This window comes from Schistocerca gregaria, chromosome 1 (assembly GCF_023897955.1).
Source record: "Schistocerca gregaria isolate iqSchGreg1 chromosome 1, iqSchGreg1.2, whole genome shotgun sequence".
In the NCBI taxonomy this organism is placed as follows: domain Eukaryota; kingdom Metazoa; phylum Arthropoda; class Insecta; order Orthoptera; family Acrididae; genus Schistocerca; species Schistocerca gregaria.
In genome coordinates, this window is record NC_064920.1 from 1,130,523,068 (window position 1) to 1,130,536,195 (window position 13,128).

Below are 13,128 nucleotides of genomic sequence, written 5' to 3' on the forward strand. Positions count from 1 at the left end.
GGTGGCTTGCGGAGTACGGATGTAGATGTAGATGTAGAAAATTCGCTCCGAACGTGGTTCAACGAGTTCTTCGCCTCAAAACCACGCGCGGAACCTTGAAGTTACCCATCCGTTGGCAGACTGTTGTGAATGTTGCAGGATGATATATTATTGGTGACTAAACTTGTATATTACTGTGTTTATTAAACTTTTGGAAAAACGCTACGAACTTAGGCGCCAACCTCAGTTGCATTACATATGCCTGCACTACCACTGCAACGATTTAGTGCTCGGTGTCCAACCATACCGACTTTTATTCATAGAGTTTCTCAAGGGGAATGCTACAATGACTCCCTAGGGGAAGCATGGCCTTTCAGGTAGCCTTGTTGGTCTTCATTTTTCAAACTACAAGAGACATTCAGCTGACTTCATTCGTTTCCAAGGAAAACCAGGAGAGGCAGTCTTATTTTGTCCCCCATTAAACACATTTACAAAATTGCCAATAAGTATGACTAAACTACTTGTCAATATTTACGTCATCTACAGTGGTCTCTCCATCGTCGTAATTTCCGTGTGTAGGTCACACAAGTCATAAATAATTTCATCATGGCGTCCACTTAGAGTCTTTTTTAAGCCTTTGGAGACGTTTCTTCAGCCTTCGTTGCTGATTTCTTTCTTCTTTTCCGATCGAAATTTAAAATTAATGGGTAAAAATGGTGAAAGTTTTTTTTGCTAATGAGTAAACTTTTGCGTGAACTTTTGATACTGACGTATTCATCCTTCGGTTCCATCCATCAGAGATGTTTTCAGAGCAATGGCGTCTTCTACTGCAAATCCACATGTCTTTTGGCATATGCTCATTATCGAGCCATTGTTTCGTAAATATTCGTATAAATCCTGAAAATTTAGGTTTTCAGGTATTACGAGGGTTATTCGGAAAGAAAGGAACGATCGTTCGCCAAATGGAAACCACAATGAAAATCCGACGACGTTTTGCACACGTGAGTTGGGCAGTGTCTCTAGTTTGCCTGTTGATCGCGTTACGTGGTTCTCGCCAAGTGTCTCCCGCCAAGTACGAGGGCCTGGTGAGAAATTTCGCCTGAAGCTACGCAGCCAACATTACATAACTGTTGTGCATTTTCCTCTTCAAGACAATTCTCAGCCGCATTCTGCAGGGGCAATGAAGATGCTCCTGCATAGTTTTCAATTGGAAATGTTTATTTACCCACAATACAGCCCAAAATTTTCTCCCTCAGAGTTCATCTCTGCTCACATGAACTGCTGGCTATGAAGACAACATTTTGGCACAGACAACGAGCTGTAGGCCAGCGTAGAGAATTGGTGGAAAGCACTGGCGGCTGCCTTCTATAATGAGGGTATTGGAAAGCTGGTACAACGCTACGACAAACCTCCAAGTCGGACCGGCGACCATGGAGATAAATACACTACTGGCCATTAAAATTGCTACACCAAGAAGAAATGCAGATGATAAACAGCTATTCATTGGACAAATATATTATACTAGAACTGGCATGTGATTACATTTGCACGCAATTTGAGTGCATAGATCCTGAGAAATCAGTACCCAGAACAACCACCTATGGCCGTAATAACGGCCTTGATACGCCTGGGCATTGAGTCAAACAGAGTTTGGATGGCGTGTACAGGTACAAAAGCCCATGCAGCATCAACGCGATACCACAGTTCATCAAGAGTAGTGACTGGCGTATTGAGACGAGCCAGTTGCTCGGCCTCCATGGACCAGACGTTTTCAATTAGTGAGAGATCTGGAGAATATGCTGGCCTGGGCAACAGTCAAACATTTTCTGTAGCCATAAAGGCCCGTACAGGACCTGCAACATGCGGTCGTGCATTATCCTGCTGAAATGTAGGGTTTCGCAGGGATCGAATGAAGGGTACAGCCACTGGTCGTAACACATCTGAAATGTAACGTCCGCTGTTCACAGTGGCGTCAATGCGAACAAGAGGTGACGGAGACGTTTAACCAATGGCACCCCATAAAATCACGCCGGGTGATACGCCAGTATGGCGATGACGAATACACCCTTCCACTGTGCGTTCACAGTGATGTCGCCAGCGACCACCGTGATGCTGTAAACAGAACCTGGGTTTATCCGAAAAAATGACATTTTGCCATTCGTGCACCCAAGTTCGTCGTTGGGTACACCATCGCAGGCGCTCCTGTCTGTGATGCAGCGTCAAGGGTAACCGCAGCCATGGTCTCCCAGCTGATAGTCCATGCTGCTGCAAACGTCGTCGAACTGTTTGTGCAGATGGTTGTTTCTCTTGCAATCGTCCCCATCTCTTGACTCAGTGATCGAGACGTGGCTGCACGATCCGTTACAGCAATGCGGATAAAATGCCTGTCATCTCGACTGCTAGTGACACGAGGCTGTTGGGATCCAGCACGGCGTCCTGTATTACCCTCCTGAACCCACCGATTCCATATTCTGGTATCAGTCATTGGTTCTCGACCAACGCGAGCAGCAATGTCGCGATGCGATAAACCGCAATAGCGAGAGGCTACAATCCGACCTTTATCAAAGTCGGAAACGTGATGGTTCGCGTTTTTCCTCCTTACACGAGGCATCACAACAACGTTTCACCAGGCAACGCCGGTCAACTGCTGTTTGTGTATGTGAAATCGGTTGGTAACTTTCCTGATGTCAGCACGTTGTAGGTATCGCCACCGACCCCAGCCTCGTATGAATGCTCTGAAAAGCTAATCATTTGTATATCACAGAATGGCCAGTAGTGTAACTGGTAGTTGTAGCTAACTGATGCAAATAAAACAGTTCTGATTTTCACTGTGGTTTCCATTTCGCGACCTAACGTTCTTTACTTTCCGAATAGCCCTCGTATAAAAGCGATTGCCAGGTACTATTATAATGTTTTTTATGTAACCGTATATTTAAGCGTTTTCCTTGTAGGAAAGAACTAGGATGTATGAGAACTTGTTTCCACTAGTGCTTTATTTGCGGTTCTTAGTATTCAGTACGTGAATAACATTCGTCTTGTCTGGGGGTAAATGGCATTGGAAAAGACTAATTATTGTAGGCTTTAATATTCTACACTTGTAGCAGGTCCCTATATCATCAAAATAAAATTTTGTTTGAGTACTGACTACGAAATTCTGCCTTCCAAATGACGAAGCTGTATATGAAATTTACGTTTATTCAACTTTTTCTTGATAATCTCTTTCCTGTTTTAAGTATTTCAGTGATGAGGACAAGTAAATAATTCACACGAATATTCAATAACAACTACATATGATTTTATTGACAGTAAAACTTGCATCAGTCAATGCGTTCCGCAGTGCTACGTCGCAAAGATAAATAAAGCATTGGTCTTGAATTAATTCTGAAGATACGCATTATCTAATCAATTCAATAAGCTCTGATATTCACGTACGGTGTAAGTAAAATTTGTCGCAGAAGTAGGGACTCATAAAATAGTGACGTCGTCTTTTGTGTTTTCTGATAGTCACCGTGAAGAACGAAAATAACTACAGAGGAGTTTGGATGGCGCGCAGAAACGTCTCTGGAATGTAACTCGACGAACAGTCAAAGATATAGAAACTTTTAAAATGGCTCGAAATAAAATGATACAGAGCAATGGCGCCTTCCACTGCAGTTCCGCTTTGAGCCTCTCGTCCAGTAATAGTCGTAAAGTTCTGAAGCTTTTGGTTTGCAGATGTGCTGTCCTCTATTGACATCCAGCCATCATGCAACATTTCCAGTGGAAGGTATGCTACAAAAAATGAAATATTGATTGCCGGGAGGCCCCGTCTGCGGAAGTGACGATGATGACAACAGGATGATGAGGACAACACAACACCCAGTCCACGAGCGGAGAATGTCTACAACACCGCCCGGAATCGAACCTGGTCGTGCTGCATGGCAGGGAAGCACGTTACCACTCAGCTAAGCAGCCTGAGAGATATGATACGCCTGAACACATTCTAATGTAAATGTGTGTTTATTCGTTTTCCTCATAGGAAGTTGCGGTATCTGCCGCACTTTTAGATACGCGCGCAGCCAATTACGACGCCGCGTTTCCTACAGCCGCAACGGTGGCACGAGGGGGCTACCACGAACGATTATGCCGCTGCCAATGAGTGCAAACATCTCCTCTCAGGAGCTCCATCGGCGGATGGACTTAAGTTAGAACATTCTTGCATTGACCCCTGGCAGTTGAATAACATTTAGAGACTTTCATAGTGGCCAGAGCTGGACATATTTTGACTAGACATTGTATTGAAGACTGACAGATTTATAAATATTCTGTATTTGTATATATTTCTACATTCAGATCTACTATCACCAACTGACGCTGCAACTACAACAACAAAATTGTGTATTATATTTGCTATTTGATATTACACGTAGAACAAGTTATTATCTGAACTCCCTGTTCAAGAACAGCATCTGTTCCTCGCTTCTGTATCCACTAAAGAGCCAGACAACGTGCAAGGAAGTCATAACAGAAGCAATACAGTCGCAACTGTGAACTTTTTTCCACTAGCTTTGATTAAAATGAATACTGCAATCCATAATAGGTGTCTTAGGAACAGAAAGTTCTTGCTGATTGGACGATAGCAGTTTTCGTTGTCATTATAAGAGAAGCAGGATTCAAACCAAGCACGTTGATTTCAGTAATTAAATAAAAAGACCACATTTTTCTCACTTTTTGATCGTTAGCGAAACGTCGGCAACTGGAGTAGTGTTTGCTTCCCCCCGAGAATTTGTAAGATCGATGTGAAGTATAAACAGGTGTCCAAACTAGTTGTTTGAACTCTTGAACGCTCCATCCACAAAGGATGACTCACAGCTTGAGAAACAAGATTTTTTTCTCTTTTTGGTGGCAGACACCAATATGCTCGCATTCCGTCCTCTATTGTTAACTGCAAAGAAAAATTTGCTGCCATCATTCATCAGTAAATTATTATTAATATTATTATTTTTATTGTTATTTGAAGGAAAGTATCTCCAGAATCGGTCGGATCTTTGTGGGTCTCATGTATTTTCTCCTAATGCGGAGCAGTTACTGTCTCTCACTTCCATGTGATGGTGCCCGCATCTCGTGGTCGTGCGGTAGCGTTCTCGCTTCCCACGCTCGGGTTCCCGGGTTCGATTCCCGGCGGGATTTTCTGTGCCTCGTGATGGCTGGGTGTTGTGTGATGTCCTTAGGTTAGTTAGGTTTAAGTAGTTCTAAGTTCTAGGGGACTGATGACCATAGTGCTCAGAGCCATTTGAACCACGTGATGGTAGCGATGTTACTAAGCCGTAGCCTCGATTAAAGCACTAGTTCGTCAACGTAAATGGATGAAAGTGTAGTTTCTTTTTTTTTTTGCACTTACAATACGTTTTCGCACTTCAGTTGCTGTGTTACGTCGAATAGAAGTATGATTGTCTTTGCCTAATACTGTGTTGTTTTTTAATGGATAGTCTCTCTTTGTATTTATTCTTTCTCATTTTTACACAACCCCAGAAAGTTACACCTTCTTTCGTGTTATAGTCCACAATATACTGCTGCCAGTTGTAAATTAATGAAGATTCACTTTTGGTGGTCTCGGTGAACTCCGTTTCCACAGCATTTAGAATACGGAACAAAACTTGCCAATCAGAGGTCACCTGCAGTACTGAACCCTGGGAAAAGCCATGCACCACATCCGTCTGTCAATGAAATGGTGAGCGTACAGGGCTGTTAGTGTAGGGAGTGACCTTTGCCAGTAGCGGGAACGACGGACCTGCTGGCGTATTGCACTTCTGGAACACTCTGTTCCGAGATCCCCTAACTTAAATTGTTCTGCCCTTTGTAGAAATGTCAACATATTACATCTCCGCGCAAGTGTCTCTCAGTACAAGTGGGATCACCGGGTGCCGGGTTCGATTCTCGGCCGGGTTAGGGATTTTCTCTGGCCGGGGACTGGCTGTGTGTTGTCATCATTTCGTCATCAACATCATTCGTGACAGTGGCTCGATTGGACTGTGTAAAAAAAAAAACATGACTATGTAAAAATTGGGACATTGTCGGAGAGATGATGACCGCGCAGTTGAGCGCCCCACAAGCCAAACGTCATCATCAGCACAAGTGTCACAAACTCGGGCACGGCAATGCATATCAGGGATGTTATTTTCGACAGATAATTTCCTTGCTGACACTGCTTTACGAGAACGTGCGTTGTCATGTTCATTTACTCTGTTATTGCCTCCGAACTGGACTTCTATTGCGCGCAGTACTCAGTATTGTAAAATGTGTTCATATCCTTCTTCATTTAGTGTTTTCTTAAGCACTATAAGGGACCACGTCGCAACAACGAGATCGAGCGAGGTGGCACAGTAGTTAGCACACTGGACTCGTATTCGGGAGGACGACGGTTCAAACCCGCGTCCGGTCATCCTAATTTAGGTTTTCTGTTATTTCCCTAAATCGCTTCAGGCAAATGTAGGCATCGTTGGGCACGGTAGACTTCCTTCCCCATCCCTCCCTAATTCTACGGGAGTGATGACCTCGCTGTTTGGTGCCCTCCCGCAGATCAACCAGCCAATCAAACAGCGAAAAATACTCCCACACCGTAACACCACGTCCTCCGTACTTCATTGTTTGCAATACCCAACTTGTTCTTTGCCTTTTCCCCGCTTGTCAACGGCATTAGAACTGTTTAAATGGATGTTGGCAATGTTAGCCGCATGTCAGATCCCTTCCTGAGATCTCCAGTCTACCCCATATCTCTGAATGTAGACTGAATCTAATTTTCATGTTTGAAAATGTTTTTCTAAATGTTTGCACAGCGTGCATCTGAGGCGAGACTTCGTTACCGGCCAAGTACTTACCTGTGGGAAACCACCTAAATATAGCACGTACTTCAACGCGAGATGCCTTTAATAATTTCCACAACGAAACTCTGTCTCGGAATCAGGGCAGAAAACCCTAAGAGATTCTGGTCATACATAAAGCACACCAGTGGCAAGGCTCAAGCAATACCTTCACTGCGCTATAACAACGATGAAGTCATTAATGTCAGTGATACTAAAGCAGAGTTATTAAACATGGTCTTACGAAACTCCTTCACCAAAGAAGACGAAGTAAATATTCCTGAATTCCAACCAAGAACAACTGCCAAGATGAGAAACATAGAAGTAGATATCCTCGGTGTAGCAAAGCTGCTTAAATCACTAATTAAAGGCCAGACCTCCGAACCAGATTGTGTACCAGTCAGATTCCTTTCAGATTATGCTGGTCCAATACCTCCATATTTAACAATTATATACAACCGCTCGTTCACACGAAGATCAGTACCTAAAGACTGCAAAATTACTCAAGTCACACCAATGCCAAAAAGGGAAATAGGAGTCAACCGCTGAACTACAGGCCCATATCACTAACGTCGATTTGCAATAAGTTTGTGGAACATATACTGGTTTCTAACATTATGAAGTACCTCGAAGAAAACGATTTATTGACACACAGTCAGCTCCAATTCAGAAAATATCATTCTTGTGAAACGCAACTAGCTGTTAATACTCATGAAGAAATAAGTGCTGTCGACATGGGATGTCAAATTAAATCCATATTTTTAGATTTCCAGACGGCTTTCGACACCGTTCCTCACAAGCGTCTTCTAACCAAACTGCGCCCCTACGGAGTATCGCATCAGTTGTGCGACTGGATTCGTGATTTCCTGTCAGAAAGGTCACAGTTCGTAGTAATGGACGGAAAGTCATCGAGTATAATAGAAGTAATACCCGGCGTTCCCCAAGTAAGTGTTACAGGCCCTCTGTTGTTCCTGATCTATATTAACGATTTAACAGACAATCTGAGTAGCCGTCTTAGATTGTTTGCTGATGATGCTGTCATTTACCGTCTTGTAAAATCATCAGATGATCAAAACGACTTGCAAACTGATGTAGATAAGATATTTGTATGGTGCAAAAAGTGACAGTTGACCATGAATAAAGGGAAGTGTGAAGTTATTCACATGGGTACTAAAAGAAATGCGCTAAATTTCGATTACGCGACAAGTTACACAAATCTGAAGGCTGTAAATTCAACTAAATACGAGTACTTAGGGACTGCAATTACAAATAACCTAAATTGGAATGATGACATTGATAACGTTGTGGATAGAGCAAACTAAAGACTGCGAATACTTAGAAGGTGCAACAGGCCTACTAAAGAAACTGCCTCCACCATGCTTGTCCGCCCTATTTTGGAGTATTGCTGTGCGGTGTGGGATCCGCATCAGGTAGGACTGACGGATGACACCGAGAAAGTACCAAGAAGGGTAGCTCGTTTTGTATTATCGTCAAATAGGGGAGACAATACCACAGACATTATGTGTGAATTGCAGTGGCAATCATTAAAACAAAGGCCGTTGCGACGGGATCTTGTTATGAAATTTCAATCATCAGTTTTCTCCTCCGATTGAGAAAACACTCTTTTTGCCCATTTTCAGCATGCCCCGTCGTTATCGGGCCGATATTGCTGCCAAGGTGGTTACACATCATACTGAGCACATTGACCAGTTGTCGAAATGTCTGTGCAAATCCGTTAGGATGGAAAAACCAAAGGACATTTCTGGCTACCGTTATGCATATAGCAGTTATTTGTGTTCTGTATTCTTTACATTGTTTCTACTTTACTACCACCTGTTTATACCTTTCGTGGCAAAATAAACGCAACTTTGCCAAATTTTGGGATTGTTGCCGAAATTTTGAACGATAGTGTATATGGACACTCTGTAAATCACACTGAAGTGTCTGGCAGAGGGTTTACAATAATTCTCTATTATTCCATTCTCAAACAGCGTGCGGGAAAAACGCGCACCTACATCTTTCCGTGTGAGCTCTGATTTTCTTATTTTACGATGATGATCGTTTCTTCCTGTGTAGTTCGGTGTCAACAAAATATTTTCGCATTCACAGGAGAAAGTTGGTGAGAAGACCCCGCTGCAACGAGAAACATCTTTCTTTTAATGCTGTCCACCACAATCCCAGCTGACACTCTCTCCTCTATTTCTCGATAATATAAAATGTGTTGCCCTTCTTTGAACTCTCTCGACGTACTCCATTAATTCTATCTGGTAAGGATTTCACACCGCGCAGCTCCAAAAGAGAATGGACAAGCGTAGTATAGGTAGTGTCTTTAGTAGATCTGTTGCTTCTTCTAACTGTTCCACCAATAAATCGCAAACTTTGGTTCAACTTCCCCACAAAATTTCTGTTATTTCCAATTTAAGTTGTTCATAATTGTAATACCTAGGTATTTAGTTGAATTTACGACCATTGCACTTGATTGATATACTGTGCATTATTTACGGTCAATTGCCAATTTTCTCACCATGTAGATAACATTTATAAATAGTTTTCCAATTTTTTTGATCTTCTGATGACTTTACTAGACGATAACGACATTCTCATCGGTAATCAGACTAAGACGGCTGCTCAGATTATCTCCTGAATCGTTATTTTAGATGAGGAACAACAGATGTGCTACCTTCGGGATCGCCAGAAATCACTTCTGTTTTACCCGACGACTTTCCGTCAATTACTACGAACTGTGATCTCGCAGCAGGAAATCACAAATCCATTCGCATAACTGAGACGATATACCGCAAGCACGCAATTTTATTACAAGCTGCTTGTGTGATACAGTGTCAAAAGCCTTCTGGAAATCCAGAAATACGGAATCAATTTGAAATCTCTTGTCGTCAGTACTCAACATCCTGTAAGAATCTCGTTTCTGCCGATTGTATTTGGCTCAGTTATTTTCTAGTCGGCACCCGGGCTTCGCTGCCATAAATCAAAGTGAGTGAAGCCATTATGTAACCATGTTGTTGTTGTTGTAGTCTTCAGTCTACAGACTGGTTTGATGCGGCTCTCCATGCTACTCTATCCTGTGCAAACTTCTTCATCTCCCAGTACCTACTGCAACCTACATCCTTCTGAATCTGTTTAGTGTATTCATCTCTTGATCTCCCTCTACGATTTTTACCCTCCGCGCTGCCCTCCATTACTGAATTGGTGATCCCTTGATGCCTCAGAGCATGTCCTACCAACCGACCCCTTCTTCTAATCAAGTTGTGCCACAAATTTCTTTCCTCCCCAATTTTATTCAGTACCTCCTCATTAGTTATGTGATCTACCCATCTACTCTTCAGCATTCTTCTATAGCACCTTATTTCGAAAGCCTCTATTCTCTTCTTGTCCAAACTATTTATCGTCCATGTTTCACTTCTATACATGGCTACACTCCATAGAAGTACTTTCAGAAACGACTTCCTGACACTCTTATACTCGATGTTAACAAATTTCTCTTCTTCAGAAATGCTTTCCTTGCCATTGCCAGTCTACATTTTATATCCTCTATACTTCGACCATCATCAGTTATTTTGCTCCCCAAATAGCAAAACTCCTTTACTACTTTAAGTGTCTCATTTCCTAACCTAATTCCCTCAGCATCACCCGACTTAATTCGACTACATTTCATTATCCTCGTTTTGCTTCTGTTGATGTTCATCTTATATCCACCTTTAAAGACACTGTCCATTTCGTTCAACTGCTCTTCCTGCTGTCTCTGACACAATTACAAAGTCATCGGCGAACCTCGAAGTTTTTATTTCTTCTCCATATTTTACCATATTCGTTTCTTTTCTAACTTGGTTTTTAAAAGTTCTTTGAATGATTCCACATACAGCATGAAAACTGCTAGCCTTATGCCCAGAGTCCCCTTCATTATACATACTTATGTCACGGCCAAGATATTTAAAATTCGATAGCGTGTTACATCGCTCCAGATCTCTCGTTTCCACTTATCCACTGTCCGTGGTGTCGCTCCTTGCACCACCTCAAACTTCGCTTAGCTCTGCCTACAGAAATGTGTGGCTTCTGAGGAGCTCCTCGAATGCTGAACCTCATTGTTTTTTACTCACTACGCACAGTAATTGCGCTACTGGGACTGTTAGTAGTACTTTGAAACTCGTGATAGATTCAGTCCTTTGATTTCATGCGGTTTTTTTTTCCAACCTGCTTCCGCAATGCCAGACAGCCCCCGTCCGTCAGTACAATATGTGTTCCCAGACTTGATTTAGCTGTGGTGTTCTTTTGTGTTCCCACTTCACAAAGGCATCACCAGCAGTCTACTTGGCCAGCTATAAGCACTCCGACTTCAGGCCACAAGTAGCTCATCGGGAACATCCAACCGCCGTGTCATCTTCAGTTGAGTATGCGGGTAGGAGGGGCGTGTGGTCAGCACACTGCTCTCCCGGTCGTTGTGACGGTTTTCTGTGACCGGAGCCGTTACTATTCGGTCGAGTAGTTCCTCAGTTGGCATCACGAGGCTGAGTGCACTCCGAAAAATGGCAACAGCGCATGGCGGTGTCGATGGTCACCCATCCAAGTGCCGGCCGCACCCGACAGCGCTTAACTTCGGTGATCTCACTGGAACCGGTGTATCCACTGTGGCAAGGCCGTTGGCTGGCCAGCTATAGGAGGGTTGAAAAGTGCCTCATGGATTTATTACTCAAGTGCTATGCAAAGGCCAATTTCCATTCGAATACACTGAACTCGCCTAATCGACCCATTCCGTTGTTACTGCCTCCACTGACGGCGCAGAACTATCCGTCTCCTTTCTTGCTAGTGGATCCGCCTCTCTTGATATTTAGCGGTAAATCCCACATTGGATAGGGGTGTCCGGATACTTCTGAACAGCTAGAATATTACGCTAGAAGTCTTCTTTCGGTGAGGAATGCCGTTTATGCCGTTCTTCATGAAGTGGAGTTTGTCGCTAAACTCATTTCGGCCGTTCCTCAACACTTTCGCCTTTTTGTCTTCTCCCAGTCACAATTCTGTGTACAGTGAACTGCTAATACTAGTTAACAACTCAAGTACTTCTTCCTCACTTCCACCCAAGACTGCAATGTCGCCACCGAATCTTTGGTATCCTTTCATTCTAAATTTTAATCCCACTTTTGAGGTCTTTCTTTCTTTCTTTCTTTCTTTGGTACTTTGATATACAGGTTGAACAGTAAGGGGGACAGACCCCATACTTGCGTTATATTTTTCAGTCTTGATTCTCCTAACTGGTTTGATGCTGCCCGCTACGAATTCCCCTCCTGTGCCAACCTCTCCCCCTCAGTAACACTTGCATCCTACATCCACTCTGTTTTCCCCTACAGTTTTTACCGTCTAGAGCTCCCTCTACTACCATAGGATCTATTCCCTGATCTCTGAACAGACGTCCTGTCATCCTGTTCCTTATTCTTTTCTATGCCTTCCATATCTTCCTTTCCTCGCCGATTCTGCGTAAATTCTCCTCATTCCTTACCTTATCAGTCCACCTAATGTTCAACATTCTTCTGTAGCACCGCATCTCAAATACTGCGATTCTCATCTGTTCCGGTTTTTCCCACCGTCTATGGGTCATTACCATAAATGCTGCGCTCCAAACGAACATTCTAAGGAGTTTCGTCCTCAAATTAAGGCTTCTGCCTGACACCATTACGCTTCCCTTGGCTTTAATACATGACCATTAAAAAGTACCCTCTGCTAAACAAGTTGCACTAGTTTGCCGATAGCAAATGCAGACTAAATACAGTGTGCTGTGGCAGTATCCATTTCCGTTTTTCACTGAGTGTTCATCATTTTCAGATACGAACCTACTGCACAGAGACTGATACGTCGTCTGGTGCGCCACATTCGAAGGTGAAGGTGTAAGGCAACCACTGTGTGTAAGTACACGATTAACTACTATATAATATCTTTCCGTATCTTAATAATTTAGGATCTCCTTAACTTGGAATGTGAACTGACTTGTCCAACTTCAGTTGGCTAGAAAGTATAAAGTTGGTAGTCCGAGCTATATCGATTTTTATTTATTTATTTATCGCCAGCGACCTGTCCCCGTTTTGCACGAGTAGCACTAAATATCTACGACTCGACGAATCGGTTGGTGTAGGAGTTATTTTGTTCACAATTCACTGCGTAGAGTTATCATAAAATGCAGCGGACAACATAGGTAAATGCATATCTCCAGTTTCACGTAACTTAAACGATTTAGCAGCACACTCCAGGTAAGTTGCTGGCTGCGAGACTATAATGCCAGTACAGCGCAGTCAGCACGGCTGCA

The 13,128-nt window shown here is 43.1% G+C and overlaps 1 protein-coding gene across 2 annotated transcripts in view; it reads left to right on the forward strand.

Moving 5' to 3' along the window:
• Positions 1-13,128, forward strand: part of LOC126283989 (scoloptoxin SSD14-like) — a 399,534-nt gene that overhangs the window by 126,124 nt on the left and 260,282 nt on the right. For both annotated transcript variants that reach the window (XM_049982525.1, XM_049982532.1), the window contains exon 2: positions 12,651-12,730. The gene's annotated coding sequence lies outside the window, so the exon portion shown is untranslated. The remainder of the gene's footprint in view (positions 1-12,650; positions 12,731-13,128) is intronic.